The sequence below is a fragment of the Electrophorus electricus genome, chromosome 3 (assembly GCF_013358815.1).
Source record: "Electrophorus electricus isolate fEleEle1 chromosome 3, fEleEle1.pri, whole genome shotgun sequence".
NCBI lineage: Eukaryota > Metazoa > Chordata > Actinopteri > Gymnotiformes > Gymnotidae > Electrophorus > Electrophorus electricus.
Genome location: NC_049537.1, coordinates 27,054,221 through 27,061,007, shown reverse-complemented (window position 1 = coordinate 27,061,007; position 6,787 = coordinate 27,054,221). Strand labels below are relative to the sequence as shown.

The window sequence follows — 6,787 nt, the reverse complement described above, 5'->3', positions numbered from 1 at the left end:
GTTATTATTAGCATATAGCTACATTGCTACTAGCTATCTTAGGTAACAGTTAGCTAACGTTAGCTAGCTAGCTAGTGTGCAGGATAGCCTAAAATCAAATGATTAGAGAGGTACTTTACATCTGGTCATGGAGGTAGTGTTTCCACAATGTTAGTTACATAGTTACATTTTCCTGACTGACATGTACCATTTATCTAGCTAACGATGAACTAGCTAGCTGTCAAAGGTCAATCGTTTGTTTGCTATCTTAGCGAGCCAATTAGATAGCTAAGCTAACGCTACAGCACCAGTGTGCACGTTTGAAGGGCCGATGACTTGGTTAACATGCAGGGGTGTTTTTAAAGTCTTTCCCAGGGCGTATGTTTCTAACATTTGTTTAAAAACTAGCACACTAATGGAGTAGGCTATTGATGTTTTTGCAAGATTGTCTGTGATGTGGTAAGGCAGCGCACTAGATGCTTGTCGGCCTGATCTGTGGAGCTTGTGGCCCAATGACGACCAACAAGATATTAACAAGATTTTGTTAATAATATTTGACTGATAGTTTAATCTATTCCATTAGTGCAATAATCACTTTGCAACTCTTTTTTAAAAATTATGTATGTAGTCATTAATTCATCACTTGTTATGTTTTATCACGTGATGTTTTTACCATTTAGAGTTAGTTTTTAGTGCAATATTGATGTTTGCGGTCCTTGAAACAGTCCTTGAAATGGCTGCTCTTGCATAAGTTTCGTAACTACATAATTGATATTTATATTATAGACTCCCGCTAACTCTATAATATTAAGGTTTATAATTAATATGTACCATACTTTTGTACTTTGGTAACTCCACTTCTACAACCCGGCAGTTTGTACTTCTGCAGCCCTGTCCTATGTATTTATTCTGATTTAATGTATGTCTTCTCTCGTGCAATTTGTACAGTACTGTGAAGCTGCAATTTCCTTCGGGATCAATAAAGTGTTATCTTTTGCCAAGGGGACATCTGCAAACATGCAGCTGCAGAAGTTATCGTGGCGAATGGTATAAAATGAGAGGGAAACTACAGGTTCATCAACTAATATGGCAAAACCCGAGTAAAGACCAGCATATTGCCGAACCTGAGGAAATAGTCGATATTTCCCACTGTGGTTGCCGGAAGTGCTAACCTGTGGGACGTGCACATGCGCAGAACGTCACACGCGTATGTTGCACGTTGAGCTGCGGTTCCTGATTTGCACCGTGCGAAAATAGTTCACAGCACCGACCAATGCAGGTCCTGTTTAATCCAGTTATTTAGACATGCACACAGTCAAAGTATTACTGAGTTATACACCAGAAAATGTGAGAACACAAGGCTATCAAAGAGTCTAACGCCAGGAAATGATAAAACGTGTATTGATGAAAATAATGAAGTAAAACACCGTTTTTCCGTTGACTTGTAGGTCAGGCCATGATTAAACATAAATAAACGTCAACGAAAATCAGATAATAAATGACTGATAGTTGCTAGTTAAAGCAATCTAGTAATACGCTGAGTACTAACCAAAACTAAGCGAAAACCGGAAACGCTGAATTCAACACTTTGGTTTATGCCATCAATACTATGCATGCAAGACCTTTTTCTATTAGAGAAAATACGTGAAAATAGAAGGCTACGATGGTGAACGCACATACCCATATTAAAAGGAAATGTAATATTCAGCTGAAATATTCACGTTGTGCTTGTTCGCTATTTGGGTTTTCATTATCAAAGTAATTAATAAATACGTATCATTAGGACTAGTAAGCAGTCAACTTTGTCACTTCAGTCATGGAACATTACATCCATCTATTAAAAATGTATTACTCAACATTTTTATTTTAGAGAACTGAATCATATTCCCTTTTCCTATGGTAATAAATTTGTTTCTGTTCTCATAAACGTACATAATGTGCCGTTGTGATTTTGTGGAATGTGAATGGCACTCAAAATATTGCAGGCATGCTGCTTGAGCAGGTTTCTGATTTAACATACTAGCTAACCCTCAGACCTAATTTACTGAGGTAATGCCACATGAGCTATCAGTTATATCATGAAACATTGTTTCTTGCACTTCTTTAGAAGACTATTTAGTAGAGCAAGCCGCTTTAGAATCAGAATATACAGTTGCACAGGTTGTTAACTAGTTGTAGTCAGATTGCATGTGCAAGTAGTAATTTAACATAGTTTGCTAGATGGGTATGTAGTTAGATCACAGTATATGTTAACCCACTTAGCTAGCTAGCTAACCCATGTAGCTTAATCTAACAAATAAATAAATAAAATGATTGCTGACCAACTTGCATGTCTCTGTGTGATTAATAATCACCCAGTTTGATGCTTGATGTAAATGGATCTACATTTTATAGGCTTTATTAACCCAAAAAGCTAGCTACAATTGAGGGTATAGAAACACTTGTTTTCGTGTTTTCTGTTTTTGAAAGTAGTCAGGATGGCCGAGCGGTCTAAGGCGCTGCGTTCAGGTCGCAGTCTCCTCTGGAGGCGTGGGTTCGAATCCCACTTCTGACAAAGCCCTGCTTTTTCATTACCTTCAATAATGTAATTTTGGATATTATCTTAAATATGAGCAGTTACTTTTAACAGTGCAATGAAATAAAGGTTTTTCCTTTAAGAACAGGTCTTTTATACAGATAATAGGTCTTTAATATTCTGTCCTCTCCTGATTTACTTATAATCTCTCTTGTTGGTAAAGAGCAAGGAATGCACTTTAGCTGGCTTTTGTATAGCTGTCCCTTCCTTCTGGAAGGGAAGCCTATAACTTGTTCATTCCCTTTCCAGCCATTTTAACTTATTTATTTCATGTTGATTAATTACACTCTGTACAGTCATTCTTGCTGTGTCATAGGTTTTTGAGAAGGTTTTTTTAATATCCTGAAAACTAATAGCTAGAACATGAACATGGATGTAAAACATGCAAGTCACTATTATTGTGGTTTCTGGTAAGGTCATAAAATGAAACTAAGAATGTTACATAGTTTAACTGAAGATGATAGTATGTGTGATAAAGATGCAATATTATGTGATAATTAGTATTATACTGTGATAAAAATGAAACTTGATATTGTCTTGGCTAATGCTAATTAATCTTTTCTTTGTTTTGCCTTTGCAACAGTAAAATTCAGTAAAAATTAACAGGTCAAAACAAACTCATGCAACTGTGAATCAGTGAAGACAGTGATTTGTTATACTATGTATATCATTTGTGAGAAAATTATGTTCATAACCAGTCTAATTCCATGTTTTTGTAAAGTATAATAAGGATTGTTGATTTAGTAATTTGTTTCTGTAATTTTGTAGTCCACAGATAGGGTTTAACATTTTATTTTGCCAATGATCCAAGTAATGCTTCAGCCGCACAATGTAATGATTTTAAATATGATTTTAGAGCAAAATAAGGTCAGTCAATACAGAGTCAAACACAGACAGCTAAACAACTGGGAATATTAGGGAAAAAAGTTACAGTATGTGATGCATGTAACACTTTATCAGAATTGCTTAAATTCCTTGAATAATTGTTGGATTAGGGGCCCATCTGGTGTCCTTGCTATGACTCATGTCATACAAATGATTACATTATATTGAGAGGTACTGTGGCAATATAATGCTTTTTAATGTTTTTTTTTTAATTGGGTGACCAGGTATTGATTCTGTTCTTTTAAGCAGATTGAAATGCCAATAAACATTACTGAAGGGCTTTTTTTGTACTTCACTGTAAAAAATACATAGAAATCTTTTAATACACAGTAATACATAGAAATGTTTAAATTTCACATTACTGCTTTTTTGTTTTGCTTAAGCAGTATTGTCCTAAATTCATGAAAAAAACATGTCTTTTATTTTCTGTTCTGTCATGCATGCACGGCATCTCAATGAAGCATTCAGTCTAAAGTACTAGAGAAATAATTAATTGTTCATCTATCTAATCTCAGATCCAGGCAAGCATATTCCCTGAAATGATAGTAAGATTACTTTGGAATATAGTTGACTTCCTATAGGCCTACCAAATAGTAATTTCCTTCTAGAAAATCAGAGTACAGACAGACACAACAAAGAGGAAGTTACTGCATCGTTTCTGCATGTGTAGCTGGCAGAAACTCAAAAAAACTCAACAAACATAAGCCTTTTACATCTTCACTGTATAATTTCCATTTTTAGGTTTGAGAAATGTAATTATTCCAGCTAGAGATCAGTCTGAAAGTCTGTAACTGTTTTACTTTTGTTATTTAGTCATAGGTTGGAGAATTACAGCCATCTTACACAGCTCGCTAATCAAAGAACCATGTAGTATGCTCTTATTCCATATGTTTGCTGTGTTTTCTGTGTTTAAAGCAGTCAGGATGGCCGAGCGGTCTAAGGCGCTGCGTTCAGGTCGCAGTCTCCTCTGGAGGCGTGGGTTCGAATCCCACTTCTGACAAAGCCTTGTTTTTCATTACCTTCAATAATGTAATTTGGCATATTATCTTATATATGAGCAGTTACTTTTAATAGTGCAATGAAATAAAGGTTTTTCCTTAAAGAACAGGTCTTTTATACGGATAATGGGTCTTTAATATTCTTTCCTCTCCTGATTTACTTATAATCTCTCCTGTTGGTAAAGAGCAAGTAATGCACTTTAGCTGGCTTTTGTATAGCTGTCCCTTCTTTCTGGAAGGGAAGCCTATAACTTGTTCATTCCCTTTCCAGCCATTTTAACTTATTTATTTCATGTTGATTAATTACACTCTGTACAGTCATTCTTGCTGTGTCATAGGTTTTTGAGAAGGTTTTTTTAATATCCTGAAAACTAATAGCTAGAACATGAACACTTGGATGTAAAACATGCAAGTCACTATTATTGTGGTTTCTGGTAAAGTCATAAAATGAAACTATAAGAATGTTACATAGTTTAACTAAAGATGATAGTATGTGTAATAAAGATGCAATATTATGTGATAATTAGTATTATACTGTGCTAAAAATAAAACTTTGTCTTGGCTAATGCTAATTAATTTTTTCTTTGTTTTGCCTTTGCAACAGTAAACTTCAGTAAAAATTAACAGGTCAAAACAAACTCATGCAACTGTGTTGCCTGCTGTGTTACTCAGAGCCACAAGGGCTTAGCAGGATAATTGTAGTCAATTCTAGCTAAGCTTGCTCTACTTTAAGATCATTTTTTTAAATTCATGAAAAAAAAGTCTTTTCTGTTCTGTCATGCATGCATGTCATCTCAATGAAGCATTCAGTCTAAATTACTAGAGAAATAATTCAAATTGTTCATACGCATCTAATCTCAGATCCAGGCAAGCATATTCCTTGAAATGATAGAAATGACCTTGGAATATGGTGGGCTTCCTATAGACCCACCAAATAGTAATTTCCTTCTAGAAAATCAGAGTACCGACAAACACAACAAGGAGGAAGTTACTGCTGGCAGAAACTCAAAAAAGCACAACAGACCTAAGTCTTTTACATCTTCACTGTGTCGTTTACATTTCCAGGCTTGAGAAATTTAATTATTCCAGCTAGAGATCAGTCTCTGAAATTCTCTAAATGTTTCCTAATTCTTTAGGTCTGGCTTTTTTGTTTGTTTTAGGATTAAGAAGTAAGATACTTTTGAGGGTTGATGTTTCTTTGGAGCATTTAGTTGATAGAAATAATATTTTCCTTGTTGAAAAATTTTCAGCACCTCATATTAACTGATGATTATTTAGTTTACTTGGGATACCACAGGAGTATGACGGAATTCAGGAAGGCCTCAAAAGGAAGAGGCTTTATCCCATGGGGAGTGTGTGTGTGTGTGTGTGTCAGGACATAAGCTTCTGTTCCTCTTACTCTGGGGTGACCCTGAAGGGTCTCATAGCAAATGACTCACAAGAAAACACATCCTAGCCAAGACAGTTTTGCCTAGCCAAGCCTCTTATGTCATACAGGCAGATGGCAGAACAAGAGTTCACCCTTGGTGTGTGTAAGGCTCTTTGTAGGAAGGGGATCTCATTGGTGAATAAGCATCCCCTGCCCTCAATTACCAGAAGAGTATTTGCATCAGTTTGTTTGTAATGGTCTTACAAGCTGCAGATGACTGATAAGAAAGTCATCAACATGTCACTGGCCTTGAGATGCATTAACATACAGCCAGTATTCAACAAGAAGCCATTTCCTACTGTTGTGACAGTTCATATATGTGGGTGCGCATACCTCATGAGACATTACAATGACTAATTAAACAAGAAAACTAAAGAAATGTGACATACCATCTATACGTTATCCTTTTTGGTGCCAATAGTAGTAATATCTGAGCATAATTTCTTGAGGAGTGGTTTGCCTTTTAAATTGCCTCTTTGTAGTCAGTGCAGTCTATTACAGCAAGCCGGATTTTGTTTTTTCCCCAGTCAGTGAGAAAATGTGTGTAATAAATTATACTGTACTTTTCCTTTATTACAACTTTTAGAGTAAAGACTATTGAACATTATAACATGGGCCTCAATGGAAGGAAACAGTGGTGAAACAGTGCAACACAACCAGCTCAGTAGTTGAAAAAGGATTAATAAAGCTGAGAATGCAGCATTCTTTTTAGTAAAAAAAATATGATGTACTCTATTTCCATCAAATAGAGATGACCACATTGGAGCTAGGGCTATTTATGGAGTGTCTCAGGTGAATATTTATGGCATGTCTTAGGGACAGTGGTATCTTAGTGGTTAAGGTACTTGACATATTCTTGGAAGGCTGCTGGTTCAAGGCCATGTTGCTATTGCTGGGCCCCTGAGCAAAGCCCTTAACCTT

The 6,787-nt window shown here is 35.8% G+C and overlaps 2 non-coding genes across 2 annotated transcripts; both read left to right on the top strand.

The window, feature by feature from the left end:
• Positions 1-2,450: 2,450 nt before the first annotated feature.
• trnal-cag lies at positions 2,451-2,533 on the top strand. The gene has a single exon. It is a non-coding gene; the product is annotated as a tRNA-Leu (tRNA).
• Positions 2,534-4,356: 1,823 nt separating this feature from the next.
• On the top strand, positions 4,357-4,439 carry trnal-cag. Its single transcript has one exon. It is a non-coding gene; the product is annotated as a tRNA-Leu (tRNA).
• Positions 4,440-6,787: the final 2,348 nt, after the last annotated feature.